This window comes from Capra hircus, chromosome 29, assembly GCF_001704415.2.
Source record: "Capra hircus breed San Clemente chromosome 29, ASM170441v1, whole genome shotgun sequence".
Classification (NCBI taxonomy): domain Eukaryota; kingdom Metazoa; phylum Chordata; class Mammalia; order Artiodactyla; family Bovidae; genus Capra; species Capra hircus.
The window spans coordinates 38,050,185-38,065,277 of NC_030836.1; positions in this window are offsets into that span (position 1 = coordinate 38,050,185).

Here is a 15,093-nt window from a genome sequence, read left to right on the forward strand (position 1 = left end):
CGAGTTTTATTCTTATTGCCTCCCTAAAGTGCCTGGCACACAGTGGATGCCCAATGCTTGTCTGTTTGGTGAGTGAATGAAGACTGTGAAAATAATGAATGAGAAACATCCAGAGGGCTGTATCTGATGGGGAACAAATAATGGGTCAACCACAGAGTGAAGATGGAGATTCATAGGGACAGTAGATCCTCAAAATGGAGAGAGAGAGGAGCTCCTCTGGGAGAGGATGTCTCCCAGCACTGCTCCTACAACCAGCTCAGACCCTTAGACCCTGGCCAGGAAATGCATGACAAACCCACAGAAACTCCAAAGGACAGGTCAGTTTTTTTCAGGGGGAACCACATAGAATCCTATCAATTATGCCTCTTGTCCTCAGGTCACTCCTGGATCCCACCTTCCTGATTATCTGTTATAGTCCCTGCCCCGCTGTGTGCCCAGGTACGTGTAGTTTATTTTTTATTAGTTGCTTTCAAATGTTAAGACTGCAGGCAACCTCTCTCCACTGCTGGGTAGCTGCTCCCTAAGGAGACCAGTTTTCCCCATTTGCTCAGCATGTGCCCTGTTTTTAAACTGATATTTATCTGTACTGAGAAATTCCTTGGTCTCAAGTATCACTGGACAGTTGGTCATCTTATAACTCTTGTCCCCAAACACCCCACAGCAACTTCAGGCCTGAAAAGCCAGCCTAATTCCATCTTTTACCACATGTGTGCCCTCAGCAAGGCCCTTGCTGTCTGCACCTCAGTTTCCTCATATGTCTCATGAGCTAATCAGAGTAACTGCTGTGTGGGGTTGTTGCAGGATTAAACCAGTTATCAACTGAAAGTGCCTGGAAGAGTCTGTGAATATAAAAGTGGGTGCTTTTCCCCCCTCTTCTCACTCCCAGAAAATGAACCTTGAACTGCTCATGGGCAGAGGAGCTGCAAGCCCACACTTAAAGCCATTCTCTGGGTTAGCTAATCCATTTCTTCCTGTGTCACCAGGGGCACTGCCTCCACAGAGACATGATCCTGTGGGTAAGATGGCCAATATCTATGGGAGTTAGGTTGGGGAGGGTCCTGTCAGATGGTCTTGCATCTGTCTTGCAAGCAGTGGTCACTCCATAGCCAATCCTGTCTCAGCTTCTGTTTACATGTTACCCAAACAGTGTCATAGGCAAAAGATCCCATCATGTTCCCAGATCCATAAGCAACCCTGAAGGTCTTTTGTGTAGGCCAGAAGGTGGAAGAATTTTAATGTCTGAACTTAACTTGTGTAGCTGCATATACAAGAGATGAGTGTCATCAGGTGCCAGTGGTGGGAACAGGGTGGCATAGCAAGTGAAAGGTAATCCAGGTACAGGGTGTCTGTACTCACAACAGGCTCAGTTCAGTTCAGTTCAGTTCAGGGTCTCAGTAGTGTCCGACTCTTTGCGACCCCATGAATCACAGCACGCCAGGCCTCCCTGTCCATCATCAACTCCTGGAGTTCACTCAAACTCACGTCTATCAAGTCGGTGATGCCATCCAGCCATCTCATCCTCTGTCATCCCCTTTTCCTCCTGCCTCCAATACCTCCCATCATCAGAGTCTTTTCCAATGAGTCAGCTCTTCACATGAGGTGACCGGAGTACTGGAGTTTCAGCTTTAGCATCATTCCTTCCAAAGAACACCCAGGACCAATCTCCTTTAGAATGGACTGTTTGGATCTCCTTGCAGTCCAAGGGACTCTCAAGAGTCTTCTCCAACACCACAGTTCAAAAACATCAATTCTTCAGCACTCAGCTTTCTTCACAGTCCAACTCTCACATCCATACGTGACCAGTGGAAAAACCATAGCCTTGAGTAGACGGACCTTTGTTGGCAAAGTAATGTCTCTGCTTTTCAATATGCTATCTGGGTTGGTCATAATTTTCCTTCAAAGGAGTAAGCATCTTTCAATTTCATGACTTCAGTCACCATCTGCAGGGAAGGACAGGGGCAAAAGAGGGAGGGCACCTACAAGTCAGATAAGCCTGTATCAAAGACAACCTGGAATTCCTGAGAGGGTGTTCCAATGGTGATGTTACCGATGTGGAGCATCTACAGAGAGAAGGAGGGAGTGGGTTAGTGCAGAACTGGCTACTCTCTATTCCCACACTACTACCTCCCATTGGGTGTCACATATCTCTTGAGATCACTTTCTAACCACTGTGTAGCTTACAGTATTTGATCACTGAGGTGCTTGCATTTATTTTTCCCTGTGCTACATTGTATGCAGGATATTGATTCTATGACCAGACTTTTAAGTGGAACCTCCTGCATGAAAAGCCCAGAGGCATAACCACTGGGCTTCCAGAACAGCTGGACACCCAGGGAAGTCTTGGTGCCTTCACTGGAGAAGCTCTGCAGTCTCTTCAAACCTAGCCTTAGAATCCCTTTCACCAGTAAGTCCTTCTTGACCAACCCCAGCCACTTCCCTCCAAACTCAGACCACATCCAATCAACACCGCACAGGTGACCCTTTTATTTGACATGCATTCAATCTTTGCATATCTCTCAGGCTGGCATGGCCACTTTTGAAGACAAAATAAGCCCTTTTCTAATCTAAAAACAGTAAGCACGGTGTTACAGTCTTATAGCCTTACATGGAATACGGGTTCAGTAACTTTTTACTGCTGTGGTTCTTGCATCTGTAGAAACTGAATTCCCATGCCGGGGGATTCACAATTACTTTGCTGTTGGATCTACTTTTTGATCAGAGATGGTTCACTCTTCATCCATAACTGAGTGACTCCCTTATTTCAGAAGGATCTGCTGCTGCTGCTGCTGCTGCTAAGTCGCTTCAGTCATGTCTGATTCTGCACAACCCGATAGAGAGGAGCCCACCAGACTCCCCTGTCACTGGGATTCTCCAGGCAAGAACACTGGAATGGCTTGCCACTTCCTTCTCCAATTCAGGAAAGTGAAAAATGAAAGTGAACTCATTCAGTCGTGTCTGACTCTTAGCCACCCCATGGACTGCAGCCTACCAGTCCTCTCCATCCTTGGGTTTTGCCAGGCAAGAGGACTGTAGTGGGTTGTCATTGCCTTCTGCTCAGAAGAAATGATCTCCCTCAAACTAATGGCACATCTTTGACACAGAAATGGATGTTTACCTGCCACCTGGTAATTTACCTTCTCCTCTGCGTGGGGCACCTTTAGTGCGGTATGTCTGCCTCCTGCAGGAGCAACAACCCCAACATCCCGCGTGGCACCTCCAGATGAGCCCCAGTGCTAGGTTAGAGCACCAGGGGGCTTTGTGGAGCATCATCCTCCCAAAACACTCACATCCATGATGTTCCTCAGGGGGTGAATAGTGATATCTGAGCCAAAAGAAGAAATCTGAGACAGTCTGTAAACATGTTCCTTCAGGAAATTGCTCAGCATGTTTTTATCACTGAGGGTATTTCTCATTGTCTTCACTTTCTTTAGAGGTATTCTTTCACTGAACATTTGACAAAGAAAACAATGAAGATGCTAACATTAGCTGTCAGTGTTAAGGTATAACTATCATTGTAATTACACTGTGTATTTGATAATCATTTTTATGAGTCACCTTATTATAAGAATTTTATGCATATTCTATGGGAAAGACATAGGTTTGAATAAAGATTCTGTTCTGTAATGTTGGGTAAGCCATATGACCATGTGCGGTCTCAGTGACCCCTTTGGTAAAATGGTGGAATGTAATGATTCAAACCCTCCAAATAGGATATCCTGGGGATAGTGAAGTGATGGATATAAGGTGCCTGATAAATAGGAAGTCTCAACATGACAGCCACTAGCATTGCCGTTGCCACCCCATTGTAGCCTTCTCATAGAAGCTCAGGGAAAGAGGTAGAAGGGGGATTCCTGTCCTCTTTTACAAGGGAGGAATTAGAAATGCAAGAGGCTTGTGAACTGGCTGTGGTCACACTGCTTGTCAGATATAAAACAGTGTATAAGTAGCTCTCCCAATCTTTCTCCAATTTGAAAGAGAAGAGATAGCTGAAAAAAGAATCCAGGAGATAGGGAAAAGTTAGGGAAATATAGAGGCTCAAGAAGGAAGGATGAGTCAAATGAAAAATTAAAAGAAAACAGCACACAGAGAAATACCCTCAAAGCCTTCCAAAGAGATGGAGAGATAAATAACAGTGATAAAGAGATGCAGACATTGACATATACACACTGAAGTAGAGAGGGAACAAAGAGAACATGCTAAATAAAATGTAGAAAAGTACTATTCCACAGGACTACACCTACATCTGCATTGACTGTGCTCTGAACAATTGCAAGGAGTTCCAATTTCAATAGCCCATGACATGACTGGACCCAAAGAATTGTAGAGCTATGCAAATCTACACCAAGTCCCTTGGGACCCACAGTTCCTATAGCAATGTACTTATCAATGAGTAAGGGTTGAAACTTAAGATTGTCTGGGAAATATTCCATTCACTTCTAAACCTGATGGGTGGAAGAATAATCAGATAAAAAGAAAAATCTGAGAAAGGAATAAGATGAGACTTACAGTCCCCATATACTTACTTAACTATGCACTCTGAGAAGGCCACCAGCCCGAGGAGCACAAGCCACTTCATGCTTCTTTCCTGTCTCCAAGGACGCAGGGAAGTTCAGGTTCTTAGCATATAGTGGTGACTGGGATCCCCTAGTTATATATGCTCTGACATGCCCTAGTTTAGCCCTTTAGGCCAATAATAGGTCTGAAACAAACAAACAAACATAAAAAAAAAGGTCTTGATAAAATGTTTACTTTCATCAGTGTCCTTGGCGAGTGGACTTTGAAGCTTCTCAGAATACAGAGAATTGAACTGCAATCTCTTCCTTGAAGCTTGGTTGGAAAATCAAACTGATCTGTATGGACATCCAAGAAGATGGAGAACCTTGCATACTTGGAGAAAAAAAACTGCTCAGAACATCATGAAAATTAACACTAAGGGCCATGCTCAACATTTTTGGTTTCATATCATCTTCCTAGCCACTTCATGAGAAATGTGTTGCTGTCTTCATTGGAGAGGAGATTGCTAGAAAGATAAGTTGTCAAGTGGCAAAGTGAAGACTTCAGGGACAGCCCAGGGCCATACAACTGGCTTTAGGTAGTGGGTCTAATGGCAGATGTCAGGGGCACCTATGATGCCACTCTGCATCAAAGATTTAGGGCAGAGTAGTACTTCAATTGCATGGTTTCAGTATTGGAAGAAATGTCATATGCATCCACAAGATATTTTATATCATCCAACAAACAGACAAGGAAGAAGTGTGTTTTGGGTTCTGGGTTAAAGGCTTCAAAGTCAAGGTTGATCAAATCAAAAGTAGTCTTTATCTTAAGATAGCTAGCAGTCTAGTTCTCACAAACTCATGGCCCCAGGAGGCAAGAGAAACATTACTAGGACTAGGTTGCCATGTTGGACCTTGGGCAGCACAGGCCTTACCACTGGGAGCAGCCTTTCCTCCACTTCACCCATGCTGGAAAGCAGGCCAGTTGGCCATGTTTTCAAGAGAAGTCAAAGGTTTGGATATTTATGTACAATCTACTGATTTTAATGCTAGCTACTAATTTTTTTTCCCAAAAAGTTTACAGTGGGAATGAAATCTCCACAGCAATATACTGTAATCAGCCTTCAGTCTTTACAGGGTTTTATTTCTCGCTTAGAGCTGGGAGTGCAGTGGGGACAGAGAGGAATTTAATTCATGTTGGTTGATTTACAAAGAGACTGAATGCATACTGAACATGTGTGTTTCTTTTCTATTTATAAATAAATATCACCAAGGACATAAAAACCAACGAATTTAACTGCTGAAGATAAATGGATATATTTCTGATATAATTTCCTCATAGGGTCTATGCCATGAAAAATTTTGTGTGACAAACCAAACCTCCAAAAAATAAATTTTGAAATGTCTTCCCAATCAAAGAAGACAAAACTACTGTGGCAGCCAAAGTAAACACAATCGTGTATCATGACTCATCCAGGAGGCCCAGGGCATATTTCTGCATGAGATCTACCAATGACTGTCCCTTGAATACAACAGGAGCCTCTCCTAGTCACCAGATGTGTGTAGATGGGGCACTGTGTCTTAACAGTTATTTTTTCACATTGTTTAAATTCAGTTCTGGTGGTTAAATACAAACAGGGGGAATAGGATGTCACTGACAAATGACACACATATATGCCTTTTTAACTATGGTATTGGAGAAGACTCCTGAGAGTCCCTTGGAGTGCAAGGAGATCAAAGCTGTCCATCCTAAAATAAATCAGTCCCGAATATTTACTGGAAGGATTGATGCTGAAGCTGAAGCTCCAATTGTTTGCCCACCTCATGGGAAGAACTGACTCATTAGAAAAGACCCTGATGTTAGGAAAGATTGAAGGCAAGAAGAGAAGGGGAAGACAGGATGAGATGTTTGGGTGGCATCACCAAGTCGATGGACATGAGCTTGAGTAAGCTCCGAGAGTTGGTGATGGATAGGGAAGCCTGGCATGCTGCAGTCAATGGCATTGCAAAGAGACCAACACAATTGAAGGACTGAGCTGAACTGAACGAATTGAGAATGAAGACTGATAAATCTAATTGCATCAAGTTGGTGACTAGCTGCCCACAACCACACATTACTTAAGTGGCTTTAAATTTCAGAATTATGACTGCATTCAGAGTGTAATATCTTCTAAGGAAAAACAAAAATTCTGCCCATCCAAAACAAAACCAAAGAAAATCAAAACATATACAGGAAAGAAATCTGAAACTATATTCAACAACTTATTGTTCCTCATATTGCTTCCATTATCATGACAGAATCATATATATGTTGAGATAAAAGCAAGACAATAATTAAAACTAATGCTCTGAAGTAAGCCTTTCAGTGGCTAGAAAAAGGGGTTCACGCATAACATAAAGAAGTTTAATTCAAACTTTACTGTTTTAAATATTGAACTGAAAGCATAAGTTTGTACCAATTAATTATATTCCTTTTTAATTTGTTTTTTTAAGGAAAATGTTTATTTCCTAATCTGACCAAAGTGAAGCCTACAAGCAATGACAACTTGATAACAATGACTATTCTGAGGTCTAACATGTAGCTTCTAAATATATTTCCCATCAGACGGTGCATGGATTCTTAAAGAGATGGCTGATTTCAGGACTGAGTGAAGGAATGCACAAAATAATCTTGGGAATCGTGAAGAACCAGAAAGCTAAGGGACTTCAAAGACCAATGGGGACTGGACAGAAAGTTTAGCAATCCATATGAAAAGGCCAAACATCTACCAGTTTGTTAGGCAGAATGATGTTTCTGCTTCTCAACACATTGTTTATGTTTGTCATAACTTTCCTTCCAAGAAGCAAAAGTCCTCTGATTTAATGGCTGCAGGCACCATCCACAGTGGATTTAGAGGCTAAGATGAAGAAATCAGTCACTGCTTCCACCTTTTCTCCTTCTATTTGCCATGAAGGATGGGGCTGGATCCCATGATCTTAGTTTTCTAATGTTTAATTTTAAGCTGGCCAAATGTGTCCAAATGTTAATAAGCAACATCTTATTTCTCACTATGATAGATTTCTAGGGCACCAACTCACAATTCTGAGCACTGAGAAAGGGAAATAATCATCAATATTTAAGCTATTTTTGTTTCTATTAAGAATAGGTTACTTAACTACAAACAGTTCCAGGAAAACAAGCTAGACTGTCTCTTCTAGGGGTGATGAAAGAGTGTTGGGGAGCAGCTAAAATACAGATGAAGCCTCACTCACTGGCCTGCAGCTCAGCTCTTGCTGTGGAGGTCTGGTTCTTAATAGACCAAGTACTGGTACTTGTTCTGACCCACTGTGCTGGTATTGTGGACTCCTGCTCTGAACCCAAGAGTGGGACATTCTGTAAGCAAACCACCCTGCTTCATCACAGTTTCTGAACAAATGAATGCCATTAAAATTGTGAGAGGAACTGTTATTTCATCTTAAAGGGGAACAACCAAGTGAAATACATGAATGCATTCTCTCAATAAACTGTGAAAAGACATCTGCTTTTTGAGAATCAGGGCAATTTGCACATGGACTGGATAGTAAATGCTCATTTTATTGGGAATAAAGAGCAATTTTTTAACATCTCATTATTTTACCCCACATACTCATTATGTACATTTTTGTGACTTGTTCATCTCATCCCTAAAATACTTCAGGAAAAAATGAATAAGAAGTGAGAGAATGAAATGAGTGCTTGTCTTGATTTAAAAATAGATCTGCATAGCTGCTATAGATTGAATTGTGTCCACCTTTACTCCCAATATGATGGTATTAGGATGTAGGGCTTTTGGGAGGTACCCAGGTTAACATGGAGTTTTGATGGTAGTCCCTCATGATGGGACTATCTTCTCCCTTTTTTCCTCTCTTATTCTCCCTCTTATTCCTTCCCTTCAACCACCACATGGGAGAAGATAGCAAGAAGAGAAAGACTGATGCAAGTCAAGAATGCCTTCACCGGGAACTCAATTGGCCATCACCTTGATGTTGCATAGCCACCAGTGTATGACAACCTGTGGGACTAAGAGGTTAGTTTTGTATTTATTAATGACAAATAGTAAAATATTTGGTTTATAACATTCTTCTTTATTATATTTTTATGTTTGAAATCATTTGTATTAAAAAATTTATAGCAAGTCCATTTTTAAATTTCTGTCTTAGAGATACCCTGAGAAGCCCAAGATAGCAGATTCAGGCAGGTGCTCAATGAATGAGTGGTTGGAGGACAACATGCTCCTTACTCCAACTCATCTCTTGTTGTCTGAAAACCGTCCCCCACACCTCACAACCTTACTGCCCCCCCCATCTGCGTCTCCATTATCCTGCTAGGCTGAGTCATCTAGCTAGAGATGTTAATGATACAGCACAGGGTCTCGAAGCAGAAGGAATGCGGACAGATTTAGAAAGAATGAACTGGGCAGACCTGTCCCTGGTTTTCCCTTCTTTATTGCCGTTTGCATGTGAGGGATTGGGCCTGGGTAGAGAGGAAGCCACAAGTTGGACTGCATGGATATTTGCAAGAGAAGGAAGGAGGAATTCAGAACCCAGGAACCAGAAGGTGGGCAGGAAGGGACCCAGGAGGGAAGGAAGAAGCACTTGGAAAAGAATAGTGCTTACATGAGGGCCAGACCTACCTGAGTCTTCTGGATAAACTTGAAGGTTATGTCCTTCTTGGTGGAATTCCTGCTAGAGAAGTGGAGGGGAGAGAGCTGTTCTCACTCCTACTGAATCACGGAGAGAGAGACAGCCTCCCCCAGAGCCCTTTGATTCCACTATAACTGTGGGTATCATCACAAGCAGAGAGCAATGGCAGGTCATGTATGGCAAAACCAATACAATATTGTAAAGTAAATAATAATAATAATTAAATAAAAAGAAAAAATGACCTACTTTAAATAGTATTTAAAATACTACAAAATTTGTCTAAGATTCCTGGCATATCTAGTCCCCCGAGTTTTTTACCAGAGATGATTCATCAGCCTAATTTGAGTTTCTGCTGAGGAATCTACAGACTTCCCCATGGGAACTTCTGACTTTAAAGTACCTGATCTCATCCCACAAAACCGTGGTGGATTCATGTCAATGTATGGCAAAACCAATAGAGTACTGTAAAGTAAAATAAAGTGTAAATAAATTTTAAAAAATGATGGTAAGTTCCACTGGTCAAGGCTTCTAAGGTCCTCGATGTCACAGCAGCTGTGTGCCAAATAGTCTACCACTCCCAATTCTGATCCCAGGACCCATGAACATCACCTGATAGTTACAGGCCCCTGCCCACCAGAGGCAACCACAGCATCCTCAGCAAAACGAGCCTCATGTCCACTGACTGGCACTGAGCTTCAGTCGAGAACAAGTGCTCTGGAGCAAGTCCAGTCTCCCTCATCCAAGAGGTGGGAAATTGACCTTGGGTTGTATGACTCACTCTAAAGCTGCAAGTAAGTTAGTGAAGACTTGGGACCCAGGAACTCTGGTTCTCACACCAGAAGAATTTCAGGAAGGGAAAGATGAGAGAAACTCAGTTGCATCCACTGACGGGAAGCTCTCAGTTATCTGCAGGGACCAGGGTGGAAGTTCCTTTCCTGTTGCCCCTCAAGTCTGCTTCTGATTTTATCAGCAGACCTGCCTTCTTGTAGCAGCAGGAAAGCAATATTTCAGGCTGTTTCTTCTGAGTTCCAGGAACAGTGGGGGAGCCCCAGCTGTAGACCCAGGAGGCTGATATGCCTCATTGCTGTATTTTTGGAAGGCTTGCTGTTCAGGATATTTTAGCTGATATAAGACCAGCCTTTAGACCAGGTTTACTATTCCCCACTAGTAAGGCAACATTGTCTTCAGGGCCATAATGATGTCATGGGAATAATTAGTAATTTCCATGCAGGTGGGTGGGGACATCACTGGACCTGGCGCAATTTGAAACTTAAGGGTTGTTCCCTATAATTCTGACCAGTACTATCAACACTCTGCTGACAACTAGAAGGGTATCACCTGTACACTCGTACAGTTCTCTGTGTGTAGCTCTCTCCTATGAACTTTAACTATCTAGAGTCTCAAATCTGTCTTCCTGGGGAGACCATTTGTCTCTGCCTAGATAGCCCTTCCATGTATGTGTTGGAAACCATTTCTAGAGTTGGGGCAGTTGTAGAACTCACCTTGCTTGCTCCCTGCCTCAGGAATCCATTCTCTGCTGCCTGACATTTGATGTAAAAAGCTGCTTTTTCATTTATCTCCTCTACTTTCAAGTTGTTTGAGACAGGAGGATGAATGGGTCTTTGGTTCCTCTATGTCTACTAAAATGGAGGTTCTGCTGCCAAGAGAACTCACCGGATGCCTTGTTAGTGCTAGGTGGTGACTTCTGTGCATGGGTGCAGACTAACTAGGGATATGTGTTGCGGCTTTGGGGAGCCCTGTCTTGCTGGAGAAACATGACAAGTACAAATAGCACATGTTGTAGAGTATGTTCAGTTCAGTTCAGTCACTCAGTCATGTCTGACTCTTTGCAACCCCATAGATGGCAGCACGCCAGGCTTCTCAGTCCTTCACCAACTCCTGGATCGTGCTCAAACTCATGTCATCGAGTCAGTGATGCCATCCAACTGTCTCATCCTCCGTCATCCTCTTCTCTTCCTGCCTTCAATCTTTCCCAGTAATAGGGGCTTTTCTGAGTAAGTTGTTCACATCAGTTGGGCAAAGTATTGGAGTTTCAGCTTCAGCATCTGTCCTTCTAATAAATATTCAGGATTTTTCTTTTAACATTAACTTGTTGGATCTCCTTGTAGTCCAAGGGACTCTCAAGAGACTTGTCCAACACGACAGTTCAAAACTTTCAATTCTTCATTACTCACCATTCTTTATGCTCCAACTGTCACATCCATACACGACGACTGGAAAAATCATAGCTTTGATTATACTGAATTTTTTCAGCAAATTAAAGTCTCTGTTTTAAAAAAAATCTGCTAGGCTTGAAATATCTTTACTCCAAACAAGCAAGCATCTTTTAATTCATGGCTGTAGTCATCATCTGCAGTGATTTTGGACCCCCCCCCCAAAAAAAAATAAAGTCTCTCTCCATTTCCATTGTTTCCCCATCTATTTGCCATGAAGTGATGGGATGAAATGCCATGATCTTCATTTTCTGAATGTGGAGTTTAAACAAAATGTTTTACTCTCCTCTTTCACTTTCATCAAGAGTCTCTTTGGTTCCTCTTCCTTTTCTTTCATGAGGGTAGTGTCATCTGCATATTTGTGGTTATTGATATTTCTCCCAGAAACCGTGATTCCAAATTGTGCTTCATCCACTTAGGCATTTTACGTGATGTACTCAGCATATAATTTAAATAAGCAGGGTGACAATATACAGCCTTATATACTCCTTTCCTGATTTGGAACCAGTCTGCTGTTCCAAGTTCAGTTCTAACTGTTGCTTCTTGACCTGCAGACAGATTTCTCCGAAGGCAGGCAAGGTGGTCTGGTATTCTCATCTCTGGAAGTTTTCCACAATCGGTTGTGATGCACATTGTCAAAGACATTTGCATGGTCAATAAAGTAGAAGTAGGTATATTTCTGGGATTCTCTTGCTTTTTCTCTGATCCAACGAATGATGACAATTTGATCTCTTGTTCCTCTGCCTTTTCTAAATCCAGCTTGAACATATGGAGTTTCACAGTTCATGTACTGTTGAACACTTGCTTGGAGAAATTACTTTGGTAGCATGTGAGATGAGTGCAAGTGTGTGGTAGTTGAACATTCTTTGAAATCGCCTTTCTTTGGAATTGCAATGAAAACGACCCTTCAATCCTGTGGCTACTGCTGAGCTTTCCACATTTGCTAACGTTAAGTGCAGCACTTTAACAGCATCATCTTTTAGGGTTTGAAATAGCACAACTGCAGTTCCATCACCTCCACTAGCTTTACTCGTAGTGATGCTTCTTAAGGCCTTCTTTACTTCACATTTCAGGACGTCTAGCTCTAGGTGAGTGATCACACCATTGTGTTTATCTGGGTCATTAATGTGCTTTTTTGTATATTTCTTTAGTATATTCTTTCAACCTCTTCTTAATATATTCAGCTTCTCTTAGGTCCGTGTCATTTCTTTCTTTTATTTGGCCCATCTTTGCATGAAATGGTCCTTCCCTACCTAATTTTTTTGAGCAGATCTCTGGTCTTTCCCATTCTATTGTTTTCCTCTATGTCTTTGCAATGATAACTTAAGAAGGCTTTTCTATTTTTTTATTTTTATTTTTTTGTTTACTTATTTATTTATTTATTTATTTTTTCCCAAGCTTTCTTGTATTTTATTTATTTATTTATTTTTAATTTTTATTTTTACTTAGTTTGCTTTACAATGCTGTACTGGTTTTGCCATACATTGACATGAATCCACCACGGGTGTACATGCGTTCCCAAACATGAACCCCCCTCCCACCTCCATGTGTATAGCAGACTTTTGGACTCAGAGGGAGAGGGAGAGGGTGGGATGATTTGGGAGAATGGCATTGAAACATGTATACTATCATGTAAGAATTGAATTGCCCGTCTATGTCCGATGCAGGATACAGCATGCTTGGGGCTGGTGCACGGGGAAGAAGGCTTTTTTAAAATCTCTTCTTGCTATCTTTGGAACTCTGCATTCAGATTGGTATGTGCTTCTTTTCTCTTCTGCCTTTTGCTTCTCTTCTTTTCTAAGTTATTTCTAAGGTGTCCTCAGATAACCATTTTGCTTTTTTGCATTTACTTTTTTGGGGATGGTCTCGATGAGGTACATACATATCAAAAAATGAAGATCATTGTATCCAGTTCCATTATTTCATGACAAATACATGGAGAAACAATGAAAGCAGTGACAGACTTTATTTCTCTGGGTTCCAAAATCACTGCAGATAGTGAAAGGTTGATGTTAAATTACAACGCCGCGATTCTTGATCCCGGAGGAGAAGAATTCAATCTGGGCCAAAGATGAGGCTTGATCACTCAGAGCTTTTGTGTAATAAAGTTTTATTAAGTATTAATAACCTCAGAGATGCAGATGACACCACCCTTATGGCAGAAAGTGAAAAGGAGCTAAAAAGCCTCTTGATGAAAGTGAAAGAGGAGAGTGAAAAAGTTGGCTTAAAGCTCAACATTCAGAAAACGAAGATCATGGCATCTGGTCCCATCACTTCATGGGAAATAGATGGGGAAAACAGGGGAAACAGTATAAGACTTTATTTTTTGGGCTCCAAAATCACTGCAGATGGTGACTGCAGCCATGAAATTAAAAGATGCTTACTCCTTGGAAGAAAAGTTATGACCAACCTAGATAGTATATTCAAAAGCAGAGACATTACTTTGCCGACTAAGGTCCATCTAGTCAAGCCTATGGTTTTCCCTGTGGTTATGTATGGATGTTAGAGTTGGACTGTGAAGAAGGCTGAGCACCGAAGAATTGATGCGTTTAAACAGTGGTGTTGGAGAAGACTCTTGACAGTCCCTTGGACTGCAAGGAGATCCAACCAGTCCATTCTGAAGATCAACCCTGGGATTTCTTTGGAAGGAATGATGCTAAAGCTGAAGCTCCAATACGTTGGCAACCTCATGCAAAGAGTTGACTCATTGGAAAAGACTCTGATGCTGGGAGAGATTGGGAGCAGGAGGAGAATGGGACGACCGAGGATGAGATGGCTGGATGGCATCAGGGACTCGATGGACGTGAGTCTGAGTGAACTCTGGGAGTTGATAATGGACAGGGAGGCTTGGCGTGCTGCGATTCATGGGGTCGCAAAGAATCGGACATGACTGAGCTACTGAACTGAGCTAAACTGAACTGAGAGTATAAAGAAGATAGAGAAAGCTTCTGACATAGGCATCAGAAGGGGGCAGAAAGAGTACCCACCTGCTAGTCTTTAGCTGGATGTTATATAGTCACAAGCAGCCTTTCAATGAAATAAAGGAATGTCTCAAAACAGAATGGAACCAGGCCCCTCACCAATAAGGTGTATTTTGGGATAATCTTGGCTCCAAATGGTGTATCTTGGGCCATAAAAGGATTAAATTGAATCTTGAAGAAAGGCAGAGCACCATACAAATAGTTCTATTTACATAGATTAGAGGAATAATATCGGAGTATAACATACTGGTTTATCAAGTAGGTTCTGAGCCCAAAAGTCGGAACTGACTTGAAGACAGAGTTTGGGGTAAATGCATAGTACACTAGCATAGCTTAAGATAAACATTTTCATAAGAAAAAGACAACGGTTAACTTCAAGTTAAACCAGGTGTCATTATGGGAACACAGAATTTTAAGAGAAACTCCTTTTTAATTTGTATAGAGAAGGAAAAAAATGTTGCATTTGTTTTCTCTTGCCGCTTAAGAGAGATAAAAATTTCTGACACTTTCAGGCTATTTCCTCCGTTTGGAGACCCCTGGCCTTCCTGCCTGTTACCCTCTCAATAGTGACTGCAGCTTTGGAAAAAAAAAAAAAAAAGACACTTGGTACTTGGAAGAAAAGCTATGAAAAACCTTGGCAGCATACTAAAAATGAGAGACATTACCAGCAAAGGTCTGTATAGCCAAAGCTATGGTTTTTCCACAAGTCGTGAGCGGATGTCA